General features: G+C 49.8%; 1 protein-coding gene and 1 long non-coding RNA gene across 11 annotated transcripts in view; one reads left to right on the forward strand and one right to left on the reverse strand.

Moving 5' to 3' along the window:
• Positions 1-19790, reverse strand: part of Prdm16 (PR/SET domain 16) — a 319906-nt gene that overhangs the window by 233610 nt on the left and 66506 nt on the right. The window lies entirely within an intron of this gene.
• Positions 8820-19469, forward strand: LOC116097119. Its single transcript, XR_004121225.1, has 3 exons — positions 8820-8980; positions 16530-16652; positions 18908-19469. It is a non-coding gene; the product is annotated as an uncharacterized LOC116097119 (long non-coding RNA).

Here is a 19790-nt window from a genome sequence, read left to right on the forward strand (position 1 = left end):
GAGGGAGGGAGGGAGGGAGGGAGGGAGGGAAAAGATAAGGCATTCTGGCCATGCCACCAGAATTGGTGTACACTAGGCACCCAGGACACTATGAGTGTGGGGGATCTGAGGTGGTTACAGTGTCCAAGAAAAGGCCCCACCGTCCACTGGGCTTATGTCCTCTTTCTGTCCTGTCCAAATGACCTAGGGTTCACTGCTAGTGTCTGGATGTCAGTCCCTGCAGGGCCCACTCATTTATTGGCCACAATCTAGCCATGAAGTTCTGCCTAAGGCCCAGAACTGCCCAGAAATGATCCCAGTAGAGTCTGTTAAGCACCCAGTCTAGTTGGCTGGCCAGAAAACAAAAAGGTGAGACAGACACAGAGACAGACACGTATGCATGCACGCAAGCACGCACACATACACACAGAGGTGATTGTGATATTGTAATAAACAACAGAGAATTGCTGGGCAAGTGTGTCCACTCAAAAGTGGGGTATTCTGCCGCTCAAGAAGCAGCCATGGCTTATCTGCCTGTGTCTCCATGTGTCCTGAGTTTTGTTTAACAACTTGACTTTTGGAGAGCACACCTTTCCCAAGCTGCTTCCCCAGGCGGTGCCTCTCTCTGATCCTCTGCTGTCCATGACAGACATGCTGACTCCAGGTTCCCGTGTGAAATCCTGACTCCAGCACCTCAGAATGTGGCTGTTTGAAAATGGGGTGTTTATTAAAGATGTCTGTCGTTCAAATGAGGCCAGTGGGGTGGGACTTAGCCAATGTAACACGTGCCTTTGTAAGAAGAGTTTAAGACAGTCCTGTGACAGCACTGGGAGGAAGTACCATGCTCAAGCCAAGGAGAGAAGCCTCCAGAAGAGCCACATCAGAGACCTTGGGCTTCTAACCTCCAGAACTCTATCTGAGCTGTTTTACAGCCCCGTGTTCAGGTCAGTTCTTTATGGCTGCTGAAACAGACACGGTATGCTCTTACTTTCTCATGGGTTGTCTGCCTGTCTGCCTCTAGTGCTCCAAGTCCACAATCCTGGCAGAGCCAGCTGGCTTCCCTAAAGGTTACAGGTAGACTAACTTCCTAATCTTTTTAAAAGAAAAATACTCAACAAACCCACAGCTCAGCCCCTTCTTCTTCCTTCACAATGCTGGAGCCTCCCTTAGAATCAGAATATAAAATCATAGCTTTCTCCAGAGCTCGTGAGATCAATTTAAAAATACCAATTTTAAGATTTGAGGTGGAAAAAGGATATGTTAAAAATGATAATTAAGTGACCCTAATTTAAATTATCACCACACCACTCATTCAACACAACGTAGGTTGTAAGGTCCAAGTTAGTGCTGACTCTGGCTTCGGGAAAATCGGCTTCTTGTGGGGATCTACAGGCTCTTTCTGGCCAGAGCCTATTCTTCTGAATATGGAGGTACACCTGAGTCAGCTCACAATGATTAGGGGTCAAATCTCTCTCCCTTCAAAGGGGTTGAAGATGTGGCTGGAACTTGGGGAACCCCTGCCAGACACAACACTACAAACAGAATTAACAAACTATGTAAGTGCCATTAAAAAAAAAAAAAGTAACACACAGGCTGATTTTGAGACATATGTATGCCAAAAGATTATGGGCTGTTTACTGAAATTCAGCTTTGGCTGAGTGTCCTACACGAGTGTCTGCTTAATCTGGCTGAGTTTGACTGTTTGGAGTGGATTTCAGCCTTGGTGCTCTGTCATGTCCCACCCAGGGCAGGGGAGTTTGTTTACAAGGAACACAAGCCCTTCAAGTATACAAAAGCTTGATGTCCCAATCAGGGAGTTTGCCGTGTGTGGGTCTGTAAAACAGAAGAGCTGAGGTATGAGCCGCTGTCCTGTCTCAAAGGGAATTATCCTTGTGAGTGTGTAAGAGACAGGAGACCCAGCTTTAACTTTCAGAATCGTGTGCCTGCGTTCTCTATGGTCAGAGTTTATTCATCATTTCTATACTGTGTGTTTTTATAATGTGTAAGTTTCATTTATGTCAAAGGAAAGGTAAGAATGGAGGGGAATGAGGCTTTGAAGCTGGAGCAGATACGCCTACCTCTGGAGCACTGGGACGGGGCTGACGATACTGCCAGGATCCGGGGTAGGTTCTGGGATAACCTAGGAGTTTGGAGCAGCACTGGCTGGCCCCAACCAACCCAGAGACTCTGCTCATCTTGTATGTACCTGTCTCAGTGGGCAACAAACTCAGAACCACTCCGCATGGCCCCCTGGATATAATGTGTGCTGACAGAGGACTGTGTGTGTGACCCAGGACTGAGTCTGGGACTCTTTCAGAAGTCAGTTCCAGCTCACTACTCCCATGAGCAGACAGTCTAGAACTCCCATGTCACTTACCTGATACCCTGCTTCACACTCTGTGGCCTGGTCCCTCTCACCTACAATCTCTCTCTGTACCCCGGGCCTTCTTCCCAGCAGCTGGCTCCTGCATTAGTCCTTCTACAAGAAGGAAAATCAGAAGAGCCATGCCCAGCCTCTAAGGGGTTAAAGAAAGGCCTGGATCCTGGGAGAAGGACATCAGACAAAACACCACAAGCACAATGAAATGCAGCAAGGCCCTGTGACGACAGTAATACTCAGGCTGCATGTGGGACATACTCGTACCAAAAGATCATGAGCTGTTTATTGGAATTCAGATTTGACTGCGTAGCCTGCACTCATCTGCTCAGTCTGGCCACCCCAGTGGGTGAAGCTTTTGCCGCAGTGGCCCTCCTCGTCGAACTCTGTGACCAAGGTGGATCAGCTAGGAAGGTGCTGAAGCCTCTGTATGAGAGACTGGGCAGTGATAGCCAGCTCTGAGCCTCCTATTTAGTCCTCGCCGCAGCCCTGCCCAGAAGCTTATTGACACCAGGTAGTTCTGTGTGCAAGCCAGACTTTTAATCCATTCGGCTGGCTCCCTTAGGAACCATCGGTGTGCTGAATGAAGGCATCGGCTGGCTCCCTGAGAGCTAACACCCACCCTTGAGTCCTGGAAGCCACATGGTTGATGTGGAGTCGCAGATAAAACTGATCTTTGCTTTCTTCCCAGCACAGAAGCCAAGCCTGCTGTCAGGCTCAGGATCCAGGGCCTGACTCTGAGGTCCTGTCATAACCAGTGCTACACACTGGGTCCTTCCCTGGAGCCTGTGAAGTGGGGCCTCTCTAAACAGGTCTAAGGAAAAAACAACCCTCAAAGCAGAATTATGTTTCCTCTTCCCAGTTCCTGTCAGTTGGGAGAGACAGAGAGGGAGAGCGACTCAATGATGCACAGTTCAGCCTTCACCAGTTAACAAAAGCTTTCCAAAGTAGAAAAACATTTTGCCCAGCCTTGGGGGGGTGTAGATTTCGGTTTGAGCTAAGGCATCTTTCAAATGGCAGGCACAAACCTAACCTTGAAAACAGAAGCTATAGGCACTTGGCAAAATCACCTCCACCAAAGTCACCTAAAATCGGACCGATAAGAAACAAAATCCAAAGGGCCGAAGCCAAACACAGGGCCAGGACCTGCCTACCAGAGCTGCAGCCCCATCTGTTGCTCAGGGCAGCTGGACCCTCCCTCGTTCTATCACAGCTCAAAGTAGGTTATCTAAATAAATGGGAGAAGAAATCAAGGAGATATATTAGCATGGTGGGGTATTCGTCATCGCCTCTGTCCTTCCTTCCCCAAGAATATCGATGATGAATTTGCAAATGGTTCTGGATTGTGACAGACCTCTTTTCTCTCTTCATTATTTATCCCTTCTCTGTGCACCTCGATTAGAGGCCACAGTGACAAATGCATGAATAAAAGGCAAAGACAATATTTGAGCAATGTGTTGTAAATCTCCCTCTACGCATTATTAATTTAAAGGAGTCCATTACACCCAACAGCTCTGAAGAGGAGAACGGGGTAATGGGAGAATATGGCTTCTGCCCGTGGGGGTCAGAGAAAGAAAAGGCAAGATCAACCCCTCGAGGAGGGGGTGTAGGCTGTTCTTTCACCAAATCCCGAGGCCTCTCGACCACCTCACTTTTAGTTAATAAAAGAAAACATTTGCTCCCTCAGACACAATCTCATTTTGCAAAGTGGAGGACGGGTGTGATCTGAAAGGACCACATTTTTCAGTAACTGCAAAGGCCAGGTTCTGACAGCGATGGAGATGGGGAGTGGGTGTCTCCCCCTTGCCTCCCTTGAGACAGAAACACTGCTCGAACTGGGAGAGAGAAAAACGGAAGCAGGCAGAAGGTGCTGCCCAGGAGCAGGGGTGTTGTAACAATGGAGTGGTCCCTTTCTTCTCCTGAAGAGAATTCACCACAAGTCTGCCTGCTGCGAAGACCAGAACAGCATAGCTAACAGCAATAATGCAGGCATCCTCAGGCCCAGAGACCACGCTCAAGTCTGGGCAGCCGTGGCAGCCACCATCAAATCCTGAAGCCTGGATTTTCTTTTCCCTTATTTTCTTTCAAAATCCTCCAAGAAAGAAGCATGGGCCCCGGATTTCAACACCTGCCTCTGGCAGACAAGATATGCCCACAGAGAGTATGCCAGCCTTATTCTCACGGGAAATGCATCTCTTCCTTGGGAGCCATATGGGGGTGGCAGCATCTCACAGATTTAGGAGGTGTGGGGAAGATCTAGAACCCTGAGAGGTCAGGACCTGCCAGGAGCCCATAGCTCACAGAGTCTGAAACATGAGCATGGGAGGGCTAGGAAGTTGATCAATGGAAAACTTCGGTCTACCCACATGTACTAAAGACCTAGTTTGGGAATTTTACTTGTTTTGTTTATAACCAGAGCCTCCTTTCCTTTCTTTTTTGCCTAGACTTGTTTCCCTCTGTGAATTAGAAAGATTTTTTTTTTTTCCCAGCAGTTTCCATAGGGCTGGCTCTGGCCTGGCTGCGTCTGCAGGCATCCTAACCTGGGCTCTGTTCCTCTTCCTCTTCAGGCTTTTCGTCTGCTGGAAGCTGTAATAAGGCCCATCTTGAGGGGATCAAGAGAACTGAGGATCCAGTTAAACCCTGGGGGCACAGGAAAGCAGGAAGCATGTCTTTCCGAGCCGCCCATGGTCAGAAGGATGACGAACGCAGAGGGTGCACCCTGAAGTCAGCGTACCCCACATTCCAGCATCTCCCTCTCTGAAGTTTAAAGCCATTCCTCCTAAACATGTAAAAGTCCACCAGGAAATGCATAGCTCTGTCCCTAAAGCCACCCACCCACCAGATTGATGGGTTGGTATGAGCTCCCCCTGCCCAAAGTGTTCATCAGCCCCCACTCCGTGGGAGAGTGCACCAGCCCACAGTGACAGCCCGACAGTCCATTTAGGGACTCAGTGGTGGATTGTCAGGCAGATCCTAATGATTCATCACCGACCCAGCCCGGTGACAGCCCAGCAGCACACACAGGCAAACAGTGGTAGGGCCCAGTGGGACCTACAACTCTAAAATCAGAAACTCACAGACAAAAGGGCTTGGGATTCCGAGGCCGGTGGGAACGGGAGGAATCCCTAGGCTGGTTTCATTTTGTATTTTCCTCATCAGCCTAATTGCTTGGGAAGCTGTGGCTTTCTTTGACACAGAGCAAGCAAGGGAAGACTCCCTGGTAACACGCTAAATCAAAAGTTGCCGATTGCGGATGGCAACGCAGATATGCACATATTAATTTGAATTTTTAAGACAAGTGCCTCGTGTTATTAATATAATTGCCAGTTGTGGGAATGGTGTATTTATTGCGTTCGCTCTATCGCTTTGCACTCCGTGCTTCTCGATGGTACAAGGGTTGCGTTCAGCTGGTGTTTACTGAGTATCTGACTGTTAATCAACGTAAATTAAATGTGTACTTGAAACCCTCACTTAAAGCCTGGCTAATTATTTTTTGATCCAAACAGGACTGCCTTTTCCGGAAGGGTGAATCGGGGGCTCTCCGGGGACCAAACGGTAGCAAGAGAAACCACTGCTAGTGTTGGGGAATCGGCCTCCAAAATGACATCCAGTAACTTTCCCCAACCCAGTTTCCTTTCTGCAAAAGATGGGTTGTTTCTACCGAGCCTGCTGTGGTCCAGCCTTGTGGCCGGCCCTGAGCCATGGGCTTCAGGCGTCTGTGTGTACAGTTTCTGCCCCTGGACAGCCAGCTGCTCACCGGCTATGTGTTAGTTGCATGTCCACTTCATCTGTACACAGGCCATGTTCCACATGACACAGACTCAGCACACAGGCTTGCATGTGCTTGCATGCTTCTGCAGATAAAGACACAGCTGCACACATGTGCACATGCCTAGCCCTTGACCTTTCCCTACTCATGGTCCTCAACCCTCCCAGATCTCTCCTGGCACCAGCCTACCCACCATGTCCATGCCTCTCTCCAGCAGTGGTCCGAGAACACAGAGAAGTAGAGAGGAAGAAAACCTGTAGATGCTGTAAAACAGTAGGCAAGTTCAAGCGAGGAGCTGGCTCAGGCTGACTTAACTCCCTAGATAACTTGCCAACACAGAGCTCCTTGAAAGGTGGCTTCTGTGGGTGGCTTCTGTGGATCTGTCTTCCCCCTTCGAAGACTCTTTAGTATGTGAAGAAAAAGGACTATCCCAGTGCCCTAGTACAGGTGTGCTTTAAACTATAGTTTGATTGATTGATTGATTATTTGATTGGTTGATGATTGACTGACTGACTGACTGATTGATTGATGGTGTTTTATGTAGTCCAGGCTTGGCTGTGTAGCCAATCATGACCTTGAACTCCCTATTTTCATGCCTTCACCCCACCATGAACTGGGATTACAGATGTGCACCACCACACCTAGTTTATGCTGGGGCTGGGGCTTGGATGGAGGGCCTTGCACATTCTAGAAGCATACTCTGCCAACCGGACTACCGTTCCAGAACACTGGACAAACAGTTAAGTTCGGAAAGCTTTCTTCTCTTAATTTTAACTTTTGTATTTTAAATTTTTTATTTTAACATTTCATATATGAGAGTTTGTCTGCTTGTATTCCTGTGTACTACATGTGTGCAGTACCCACAGAAGTTAGAAATAGGCATCAGTTCACCTGGAGCCGGAGTTACATACGGCTGTGAGCTGCTACGTGGGCTCTGGGAACTGAACCTGGGTCTTTTGTAAGAGCAACAGGTGCTCTGGACCCGAGTCATCTTTCCAGCCTTACTCTTTGGATACCTAGGAGCCATGTCCAATTCCACCATCTTTGTCCAACAGGAAACAAACCCCTTTTGGAACCTCGCTTGCTCCTTCTAGCCACTCCTCAGGGAATGCATGTTCCGTGATTAGTGGGGCTTCTTGCAGGTGCTAGCTTCTCAGAGATTCTGCAGACATCTGCAGCCCACCTTGGCTATGTGCGTGTACTATCTCTCTCTCCATGGCAGGGCCACGGTGCTGTAAAAATCCACGTACTGCATCAGGACTGGGCATGTCCCCAGTTCAGACCTTAGTCTCTTGGTCACCTGGAGACCTGACCTCCCAGAGCTCTGACTACTACTTACAAGTGACTGTATGCCTGCTCCAGGTTTCAGGGTATCCTGACTTGTTTTATGTCAACTTGACACAAGCTATCATCACTGGAGAGGAGGGAGCCTCAAATGAGAAAATGTCACAGTAAGATCAGGCAGTAAGCAGGCCTCTTAACGAGTGACTGATGTAGGGGGGACCAACCCATTATGGACAGTGCTATCCCTGGGCTGGTGGTCTTGGGTTTTATAAGCAAGCAAGCTGAGAAAGCCATGGGGAGCAAGCTAGTATGCAGCATCCCTCCATGGCCTCTCTACCAGCTCCTGCCTCCAGGTTCCTGTCCTGTATGAGTTCCTGTCCTGACTTCCTTCAATGGTGAACAGAAATGTGGAAGTGTAAACCTGATAAACCCTTTCCTCCCCAACTTGGTCTTTGGTTATGGCGTGTCACTGCAGCCACTGAAACCCTAACTAAGACACGGTGGCTGTTTCCAAGGAACAATGAGTATGAGTCCATTTCAGAAAAGCCACTGTCCCTCTTAGAAGTGTGCGTCCCAAAATCAACCATGTTCTGAGTGGGCCAGGGCCTCTCTGTTTTAATCCACAAAGTAAATGAAAGCTAAGTTCATGACTTTTTGAGCTTTCCTTAGTGAATGGTGCCCAGCAAAATCTCAGCATAAAACAATGCTTCCTGCCAGAGGCTCGGTGTCCACCTGAAGCTCATGCACACCAGCCTAGCCAAATGAGGCAAGCCCCAGAGGGCAGTGTGGAAGTAGCTGATAAGCACCCTCCTGCAAGTCAGGCCACTTCCTCAGCCTCCCCTCAGCCTGTGAGGGTCAAGCTGGTACTCAGCAGCTGCTTGGTTAGTTTCAGAGACAACAAAATCCACCTGCTCCCTGATCTCCTCTCTCTCTGCCCAGGTCTGGCTCTGTCCCCATCTTTAGGAGAATCTCTGGATTCTTGAGGAGCAATTCTTTCTGGCAAGTAGACTTAGCTAGCTTTCTCTATCCTGAAGAAAGAACCAAGGATTGGGCTTCTCTCTCCACGAGATCTCTGTCCCCAGAGAGGCCTCCTCTGTGTGCCTGGACCAAGGCTGACAGTATCCTCATCTTAATTCACCCTAGACGCCCACCTGGCCCCACTACCACTTGTATCTGTCACATGTCCCCAGCCTCCAGCCACACACCTCAGCTTCCTATCATTCTTAAAAGGGGGGAGGGATTCATGAGCTGAAGGACTGGGCTGAGCCACAAATGCCAACAGAGCTCACACTCATGTCTTGACCCATCACCTACTGCCCTTTTGCACAAGAGAGGTGTTTAGTCGGAACTGTGTGACCTCACAGACTAGAGAAACGTATTAACAATAGCTGGCCTTCTGAAATAGCTCCCAACACGAATCAGGTCAAGGATGGATCAGGGAAATCCGAATGAGCTCTTAGAGACCCTGGTTTCCTCAGAGACACAGGTGGGAGGGGAAACTTTCTAGGGGTTCACGAGCAGCTGCTGCAGCGGCTGAGATAGGTCCAGAGGACTACAGAATCTTCTATATGGTGAGTCAGGACACAGATCTGGATGACATGGAGTGGAGGGTCTTCCCTCCCCAAGGTACCAAGATTCCTCTGTATGTGCCATGTTCTGTCTAGTTCTCATATCTGTCGCTGTGAGAAAACACTGTGAGAAAAGTAACTTGGACAGTGTGCTGGACAGTGTCAACCTGACACACAAACTAGAGTTATCTGAAAGGAAGGAATCTTAATTGAGAAAATGTCTCCATAAGATGCAGCTGTAAGGCGTTTTCTTGATTACTGATTGATGAGAGAGGGGGAGCCCAAGCCACTGTGGGTGGTTCCATCCATGGGCTTGTGGACCTGGGTTCTATAAGAAAGCAGGCTGAGAGAGCCATGGGGAGCAATCCAGTAAGCAGCATCCCTCGGTGGCCCCACATCAGCTCCTGCCTGTTGAGTTCCTGAGTTCCTTAGATAATGAAGAGCAATATGGGATATAAGCCAAATAAGTACCCTCCTCCCCAACTTGCTTTCTGGTCGTGGTGTTTTGTTTTGTCTCAGAACAGAAGCCATAACTAAGATAGACCGGGAAAGGTTTATGTGGCTTCCATAGGCTTCCGTCTATCCCTGAGGGAAGCTGAAGCAGGAACTGAAGCAGAGACCATGGGGAACTGGAAAGGGCGCTCACGACTTGCTTCCTCTGCCTTGTTCAGCTATCTTCCTTGCACATTCCACAACCACATGCCTAGGGATGGCACTGCCACCATGAGCTGGGCCCTCTTGCACCCATCATCATTTAAGAAAGTGACTCACAAGACATGGCCACAGCCAATCTGATAAAGGCAATTCTTCAATTGAGGACCCCTCTTCCTAGGTGATTCTAAATTTGTGTCAGGTTGGCAAAAACCACAATGACAACCAATGCACAGAGTGCCTGACAACCAAGCTGAGGGGACAGCCTGCAGGAGGTTACCAGTCGAGTGAAATGCCTTAGCCCAGGCTGGCCCACTTGGCTTGAGACAGATTAGTCCCCCGGGTGAATCACCAGGCATCGGCTATAAACACTGAGTCCCCTGATGGTCCAGCTCTTACCAGTGCCCATGTCTCATCTCTGTGATCCCATATTTAGAGAAATGGGGTTGAACACTCCCTTTTTACCCTGATCCCTCTTACAGGTTACCACACATAGTTACAAAGGGTAGAATCAAAGCAGGGTGCAAGCTACCCTCATGCTGAACCACAGTGGGCAGAGAGAGAGGTCTCCATTCTCACCTCTACAGATGAAAATGAAGCAGCAAACTCATACCACTCACTGGGTTGGAGACATAGTGCAGTAGGCACAAGCATGGGGATCAGAGATCCTCAGAACTAGGCAGAGCAGCCTGCACCTAGAACCCCAGCATCAGGAACACAGAGCTGGACTGATCCCCCAAGCTCCACAGCCACTCTAGCCCAAATTGCAAATTCCAAGTGCAGTGAGAGACCACATCTTAAAATACAAGGTAGAAAGGGCTAGAACAATGGCTCAGCAGTTAACAGCACTGGCTGCTCCTGCAGAGCACTTAGGTTCAAGACCTGGCACCCACATGGCAGCTCACACCTGCCTGTTGTAACTCCAGCACCAGGCAACCACACAGTGAGCAGACATGCATGCAGCCAAACCCTCTCACACACATAAAAATTAATGTAAAATATTTAAGTGCCTTACAGATAGAACTCAATTGATTTTTATACAAAGAGAGTAACTGAAAGCCACACCTACCACTGACCTCTAGCCTCTATATGCATGTGCACATATATGCACACTCACACACACAGACACAGAACAAACAAACCACTAGGTGTTCCAGTTGCTCCCCATGAAGCTGCTGTTGCTTCTGTCAAAGAGAGACATGGAGAAACCCTCTGAGGGGATTGCAATAATCCGTGTGGTGCCCTTGTGCAGGTGAACAGGAACACAGCATCTGTGGGTTCCAACCCTCTACTTTCTCTCCTCACTGAAGACCTCGAGGTCATTCAAAGTTAACACACCCAGAAAACTCATCTGCCCGGCAAGAAAGACGCACAGGCCTGATGGGCCTTTCAAGGAGACGGTAGTACAGTGGTACATTCAAAGGTGGCTGGGTTCTCCTGACCTCTCTGGTCACCACGGCAGCTCTCAGATTGCTTCCTAACTTCTGCTGATACACTGACTCGAACTATTTCTGACAAGTGAAGCAAGGTCTTGTTCACGAGAAGGTCTCTGAATTAAATGGTGGAAGGAGCCTCCCCAGCGCCCCTGCATTGTTCTTCCTCCCCGGCGTCCCTGCGTTGTTCTTGAGTATGCTTTTGTTTGTTTGTTTGTTTTACTTTTGTTTTTCAAAACAGGGTTTCTCCAAGTAGCCCTGGCTGTCCTGGAACTCACTCTGTAGACCAGGTTGGCCTCGAACTCTGAAATTTGCCTGCTCTGTCTCCCAAGTGCTGGGATTAAAGGTGTGCGTCACCACCGCCTGGGGAGGGACACTGCTTAATCATTTGCTAAACTGGAAGACACAGAAGCTCTGTAGCAGAAGTTATGTCAGGGAAATGAAGCCCAGAGTCAGGGAGAGGCTACAGGGCACAGGCTGACCAGAAAGCCAGGTACCATCTGAGATGGTCACAAGCAATCTCTGTTGGTGCACACAGCATATGTGCTGTCCTATGTGATCAATGCAGCACTGTTCTTGAACATACCTAGCAAAGACATATAAGGCCAGGGCTACCCCAGCCCCAGCCCCACCTCTGATACACCTCTGCCCTTTGATGATGGCACACTTGCCATAATTGCCTTTGAGTGGAGTCCTGATGCTTTCCTCTGTTCCTTGGGGAGAACTCTCTCTCTCTCTCTGTGTGTGTGTGTGTGTGTGTGTGTGTGTGTGTGTGTGTGTGTGTGTGTATTGTGTGTGTGTACATGCCAACTACATTGTGGTCAGCTTATTGCTAAGCTTCTGGGTATATAGATACCCCTGGTGTCACCTAGGTAGAGGCAGAGATGGGGAGTGAAGTGGTGATTGGGGTGAGCAGACCCCCCTGTGCTGCCTGCCCATCAGTATTTCCCTATACACCCTCCCAACAGTATCGAAGACTTGACCCTGAACAACCCTCATATCAAAGCCAAGGTCTCCCCACAACCCCAAGGGCTGGTCCCACAAAACAGAGTCTCTACATCTACAGGACCCCACCCCAGAATAGCTGTGAGGGTGCCAAAGGCCATACCCCAGAGGTGCCCTGCCTACCCACCTTTCCTCTGTCACATATTGTCCTGGCCTGTTCCTAAGTGGTGGCTGCCCATCCCCCACCCATCACATCCTTGCCCCCAGCCTTGTCTTTCCTGGATCTTTGGCAGGAACTGAGCCTGGTCCACCCGGCTCACCGGGCAGTGTTGACTGTAGCACATCTGAAATGGACCTGGAAATATGGACTTGGTCTTTCTGGGGCCTCTGAACCCTGCTGGCCAACTCTGAGCAACCTCCTACATCCCTGCTCTTGGCTCAGTGTCAGCTGCTAGGACACACAAATAGAACTACAGAGAGAACAAGAGTTGAGCTGATGACATCGTCCCAACCAGGACACAGGACAGCCCACCTAAGGACATGGGTCTGTGAATACCCTGGAGATGCAGAAGGACCCCACTGCTTCAGTTGGGCCAGGTTGGTCAATATCTGTCCCTTGACCTCCCCACCACCACAGGCCTTTGTGAAAGCAGACCCTCTCACTGGTCTACGCCTCGGGTCTGTGGCTGCACACCAGGAAGCTTCAGGGGAGACGGCATGCTTCAGATTCCTCAGAGGAGGACCATGGGACTGAGGTGCCAGCTTCTAAGCACCCTGAATTGTACTTGTAAACAATGCTCTATGCTTGGGGATCTTCTCCTTCACAAGACACTGCCAAGCACCAAGCACCAAGGTCCCCATTCTCACGGGAGTGAAGTGGCTAGAAACCCAAGCAAGGGCACAGGCACACAACCTCCAAGCCTGAGCTCCTGGGTTTGGACTCAGCATCCGTGCACCTGAGCCCAGTGACTCAGGGCCCAGGTCCTCTAGGCATGAATGGTCCTGTCTGAGAATGGTTTACTGGAGAAATGGACATCAGAAACATGAGTGGGGTCCAGTGTTTCTGCACTACACACACTGGTATACAAGGTTTCCTTTTCTACTCAGGACCCCAAAGGGCCAGCATTTACAAAGCACCCTCAAACTGCTACTTAAAGTGAACATACACATATATTCTCTCCCTCTCTTTCTCTCTCTCTCTCTCTCTCTCTCTCTCTCTCACACACACACACACACACACACACACAAATGTACACACACATGTACACACACATTTACACATACACATACACATATATACACACACATTCACACACACACATTCACACACACATATATACACACACACATTCACACACACATACACACATTCACACACACATACACACACACATACACACACATACACATACACCTATTCACACACACATTTACACACACACATTCACACACACATACACACATACATACACACACATTCACACACACATACACACACACATACACACACATTCTCACACACTCACACACACACACACACGCGCACACACAAACACCCCATGCCTGACAGCAGCAACGGCAGAGTACAGCATGGTTATGATACTTCTAATGAACACTAACTTTGTGAATCACTTATTCGGTAGTGATTTATACATCCATCTCCCAGACAGCCATCTTTCAGAGTGGGAGTATTTGGTGAGATGCTCTGAATTCCATGTGAGGTTAATAACTATCCATAGGTGTGAAAAGGATGCAATATAAGCAGGGTGAAGTGCATGGGAGACAGGAAACCCCAAAATGCATGGGGAGTAAAGCGCTTGCCATTTAGAAACCTGACACACCCCAGGGGAGCTCACTGGAGATCAGCTCATGTTGATGCAGAAAGCTGCATCCTGTCCACTCTTAGCACAGCTCGGCAGCCTCAAGCACATGTCTGCTAAGGTGATGCTCACACCTTGATGATTTGTGTGACCCAGGAGGGGCTGTCTGGGGACCTTCAGGACGGTAGCTGACCCCTAGGTGACTGAGCTGTTCACGTGCTGGGGCGATAGGGAGCAGGACTCACTCAGACAAATTAGATAATTAAATGGAACCCGACTAGATAAATTGCACTTTGTAAATGAGATTATCAAGAACCTTTGTGGGCAGCGATGACCTCAGTGTCTCCCCAGCTGAAGCTGCGCTCGACCGGGACCAGTTTCCCATCTGGCCATCTCTGTTGGCCTGGGGACCCAGGGACACACTACGCCATCCTTGTGATGATGCCTGCATGGTAGACCACAGGAGACAGGGAGTGGGGACAGGTACAGCAGACTCTGCTGATCCTGGATAAGATAAGCACACTGGCCTCAAGGACACCAAAGGTCCCACTCCCCTTGAGGACAACTGGGAAATTTCTCTATAGATTCCAGCCCAGGCTACTGCACAGAGTCCCACCTCCCAGGGACCCAGGCTGGGAGAGACACCCACAACATACAGCATGACCACTTTACCCCTGGAGTATTGGAGGCCCCCAGTTGGTGAGAATATGCTCACAGGCCAGGCTTCCAGCCCCTGAAATGCCACCCCTGACGTGGGCACAGTGGCATATACAAATCAGTGGAAAATCAGGAAGCCAAGGTAAGAGGTTCAAGGACAACATGAGCCACACAGTGAGAGTGTCCCCAAAAGAAAACCAAAGCCACCTGTCACCCATGGTAGACCCAAGTCTGTCTGTGCTGTGCAGAGGTGACACATCAGCTCACTGTGTCTACCAGAGCATACACACTGGCACTCCAGGAGATTCTTGCTGTGTGGCATCTTGGAATTTCAGCTTCTGTGGGTAGGAAGAGCAGATGTTCTCACAGCGTGGGCTACTTCCCAAGCAGCTGGAGACGGCATTCAGGGAATCACCTGGCAGGCCTGGCGGTGTGTGCTTATAATCTCAGGTCTGGGTTTTATAGGTTGAACCTGCTAAGGCAAACGAAGGAACTTTTCTCCCCCATGTGACTTCTGCTGTTACTCATGGTTCTTTATGTGTATGTGTATGTCTTTGTGTGTGTTTACATGTTTATAAGTACACACGCATGTGTACATATGTGTTTAGAATCTAGGAGACGACTTCAGTTGCTGGGTACCATTCCCCTGGCTCCATCCTTTCCTCTCTTTTCCTTTTCCTTTAAGACAGGCTATCCCACTGTCCCAAATAGAGTAGGCTGGCTGGCATGAACCTCAGGGATCCCCCTGTCCCCACTTCCTCAGACCTGAGATTGTAAGCACACACCACCAAGCCTGGCTTTTTCACACAGGCTCCAAAAATCAAACAGCAGGTCTTTTGCCAACTGAGCCTCTCCCCAGCTCTGTCCATGGCTTTTATCTTTCCAGCTGAGACCTTGGTGTAGCCCTGGGGGAGGAACAAGAAGGGAGAACAGGCTTCCAGGCCTTACCTGTGCATTTCCTGTGTGGGCAGCAGAAGGGACATGGGATATCTGGGTCCCAAATTTCTGTCCCTGGGTAGTTCTTGAGGCCATGAAATTGAGGAACAGAAAATAGTCTTTGAAGGGCTAGCTCCAGCCTGTCTATTTTAGGGCTAGCTTCAGCCCATCTATTCCTCAGGCTTTATACAGATCAGGGTCCAGCCAGGGTGCTGAGTGCCTGTGATAGATGCAGAGAGAGCTTGCCCTTTACACACACCCTGCGTGGCCTCCTCTTCCTCATGCCCTCAACCATCTGGCTCAACCACCATCATCCTGAACGGAATCGGGGTCCACACTGGTAAAAGGATCACCTGTGACCTGAACAAGCTCTAAGGGATCTTCCTATTTCGCACAAACATGTTGGGTCTGTGAGGCAGGGCTGCAGGCCTTATTCTGGGAGCTGCATGTCCAAGTCCAGGCTTAGCTAGGTTTACCCCGCATGTGGCTAGGGCCTGTTTCCCCTGGGAACTCAGGCCACCCACCTTCCAGAGCTGCTAGTGTCTTGTGAAGCTGACTTCTGGGTAGGGCGCTCACAGTGTCCTACTATGGACATGTGCTGTCCCAGGAAGGTGGGACAGAGATGGTGTCAAGTGCCTGGACCTCCCTCACTGTGCCAGAGTCTAGAAGGCAGGAACATCTTTTGCCCCTGGGTTGTATCCACAGAAACCACCAGAGACATTCAAGGGCCCAGAGTAAGGAAAAAGAAATAAAATAGAGCTCAGTGGGTCAAGCAGGCAGGGGAATGTCCAACATGGGTGCATGAGTCTATGTCTTCAAATACAATCCAGAGGCCCCAGGCTCTCCTCCCATATAAACATTCTTACAGATTTTTTTTTGTTGTTGTTACTTCAGGACCCTGGGGAGAAGCTCCAAAGATATGTAAGCCAGTCTCCCCTCACTCCCCCCTGAGGCCAGGTCTCAGAACCCCTCCCGGCAGCCCAGATACCCTTTTGCAAGTTGGCAACAGACATGGATGAAGCCTTTCTGTGAACTTGACAACTCAAGTTAAGGGTTGGGAGGTATAGATGAGGACATCATTAAGTTTAGCTCTTCTTTTCTTTTGTACAGAGAAAAGAGACAGAGTTGAAGAGCTAGCCACGTAAGCCAAGTGGAAGCTGCAGCCCTCCATCCAAAGGTATACGCCTTGGGGCCTCTGGGCTCCCAGTGCCCTGAGTCCTGATTCCTTGACAGGTGAGGAGACTCCACTGTCTCAACCCGCAGCCTTGTCTGTACTGAGCATATCTGCCCATGTGGCCAGGACACCAACCAGGGAGGCCAAGCAGGGGCCTAAACACTCAGGCCCCTTTGCAACAAAGCTGATTCTTCCTTATGGAGGCACAGACCCCGGTGCCACTGCCTGCAGCTGCTGAGCCACCAACTCGCTCTCCCTTCCTATTTTTATTTAAAATGACAGGCCACTAGAAAGACAGACTTCAAGCTTCTGTGTGCGTGCAGGAGCCCAGGAGCCCCCTGCGTGATCTAATGAGAAACAGCCTATATCCAAGAAAACATTTAGGATTCCCTAACAGAAAAGCCGCTGCCGAGAGACTTTCATCCCGCCTCGGGGTGCCCTGCTTGGAGAGCGTGAGATGGCAGGCGGCTATTCCAGCCACCCAGTGCCCTGGGCTAACCCTCTCTCTTCAACACATAATACAATACGCAGGGCCTCGGCCAAGCTGTTAAAGTAATTTCCTCTGTTCAGAACCCTTTGCCCCTTCCGGTGGTGCCTGCTCTCAGCTGCATGGGTGGCAGGTAATTATATGAATTTCCTGGGCTTCCCGGTTGGTGAGGTATATACTCAGGTAAATACCCATTCTCTTGGGAGCAGGAGACATGGGAATCCAGATGTTGCTGGCCATGTGTGTTCATACCAGACTGCACTCCAGAAAGACACGGAAAGACATCGTCTCGATGCCCTAGACTTCCTTGAGACCTTGTATGCTGCACACTGTGGGCATCAGCTTTGGCTACCTTCCTTGGATGAGATTCGCCCTCCAACTTCTTTGTGTTCTGTTCACTAGCATCATATTGAGACCCAGAAGTAGTTTTGCTAGAGAGAAAAAGGCTTCCAAGGGACAGTATGAGATAGAACAGGAGCTCTCCGGTCAGATTTGGTTCAACAGAATCAAGGGGGCCCAGCGCTCACCCCAACTACAGGGATACCACTCCCCATGTCCAGGGGGATGCTCATTGTTACAGCAACCAGATGTTTCCACTCGGTTTTGCAAATCTGCTCCAGGCCTAATCGTCGCTGTTTGTTCTAGAAATCAAAAGGTCTTGCCTGGCTGCGAAAGACACTTGACCGCCACCCGCCCTGAGTCCCTCCCCCCTCCTGGAGGCCCAGACCCATGAGCGCCCCCAGACAGGAGGAGGGGTGAATGCTAAGGTGGCTTTTGGTTTCTCAGCAGCTCAGCTTTGCAAGCCAATAGCAGCTCCCATAGACTGGGTGCTGGAGGTCTGTGCCTGTCTTGGACCACTCTGTGCCTCCGGGGCTGAGTGACCCTGGGTGGTGACAAACTGTGTGACCCCCAGCTTTTAAGAAAATGGCAAGCATGGTATATGTTTTCTTCCTTTGTGGGCCTGAGGGCCACTGGCTTCTGAGAGCCAGGGGGATCAAGTATAGCACTGCTTCCACACGAGGCAGTTTGAGTCAGGCTAGGTCCTTCCCTCGGAATCCACGTGAGTCACTGTGGAAGGACCACCACTGTCCCCAAGCTAAGAGGTAGGGCTGGTGAAAGTTCTGAGCTCACCTCACATACCCTGTCCTGATATTTCTCTCTACTCCCCTCTCTCAAAAGCCAAGCTTGGCAAAGCACCAGGGAGTAAGGCCATTCATTTCCACAGAATTTATCATCTCCTTAACAGGCAGAGCCTCTGTGGCCAGGGCGTTATTTACATCTCGTCGGGATGGACGGACACAGCAACTCCTGGCTCCCAACTCCACAGTCGGGCATCCAAGGAGGGTCTAGACGGAGGCCAGGCCGCCTTTGATATCTCACTGATAACGTATTGTACAATTAGATCAATTTGACAATTCCCATTATGGCTGATAAAATATTTATCGAGCCTTGGAGATGATGTCTGATCTCCGTGCCATTTGTTCTGCTAATGGGGGGAGGCTGACGAGGCTGCAGACAGCGCTCTGAGCGGGCTCCTCATACCCTCCTCCCCATTAGCTTTGCAAATTGCCAGCACCAGTCATAAATTACCGTCCAGCCCCGCGAGATTGATGCCGAGCTGACAGGGCAGGTGGGTGACTTGTGATGACATTGTTTCACGGAGGCATTAATCACGGGGGAAAGAGAAAATACCCTCAAATTGGCCCATACGTCTAAATATTAAGGAATGAGAAACAGGCAGCCAGAGGATGGGTTTAGCAAGGGCTGGGGATTGGAAAATGGAAAAACATTTTCTATTATTTAACAAATCATCTTAATAATTTCCAGTGTTTTCCCTCGGAGTTCCGTCGTGACCCAACAGGCTGGACCGCTCCGGCTGCACATCAGCCATCCAAGATGCAGATTACTCCTTGCCAGTATAAGCCTCCAAGGCTGCCCTGGCCATGGGACCAAGGGACGCTGAACTGAGGGAAAGGGAGAGATGCAGGGAGAACGGCATACCCGTGTTCCCACTCAAGCCAGGACCATCTGCAGACAGACTAGATTTTCTACAGAAGGGATGGATGCCTTGACACGACTAGGGAGATGAAGCCCATCAGGCCCTCAAATGCACACTCTAGAACCCAGATGAGGACCAGACACACCATGGGGTCCGTGAAGGGTTCACTCCCATGTCTACCCTCGCACCTGGGTTGAAAGAGCAACAAATATGTCCCCACACATTAATGTGGAACGTCTATACTGTCTCCTCCTTTACAGCCCTGTGCTGGGACTCTGCGGATAAAATATCAGTGGGGGAAAACAAATGGCCCTTAATGAATTGCCTGTGAGTTAGAGCCCCGATGCGGTTTTAATGGCAAATGAAAAAAATAAACTTGTCAATAAGAGACTGAAACTGTGGCAGAGGGCCTGGTCCTCTGCAAAGGACAGGGGTGGGAGGGAGGGGGCGCAGAGAGATCGAGGCTGGGATCTCAGACGCTTTCCCTTCCTCGAGGGCCCATACATCTCCCCATCTCCCCAAGGCCTCTAGGCCCATCCTGGATTTGGGGCCCCGTGTGAGGCTCCAGTAGCCACATTTTGGCTCTGAAGGCTGCAGCGCAGAGTAATTAAATTAAATTGATGCTGTCCCTGTTTTTGAGGCCACCCTTGATTTAAGGCCAGAAAAGGAAGCAATTAAATTTAATAAAAACCAGGTTCCTGAACAACGATA

This window comes from Mastomys coucha, unplaced genomic scaffold (assembly GCF_008632895.1).
Source record: "Mastomys coucha isolate ucsf_1 unplaced genomic scaffold, UCSF_Mcou_1 pScaffold18, whole genome shotgun sequence".
Taxonomy (NCBI): Eukaryota; Metazoa; Chordata; class Mammalia; order Rodentia; family Muridae; genus Mastomys; species Mastomys coucha.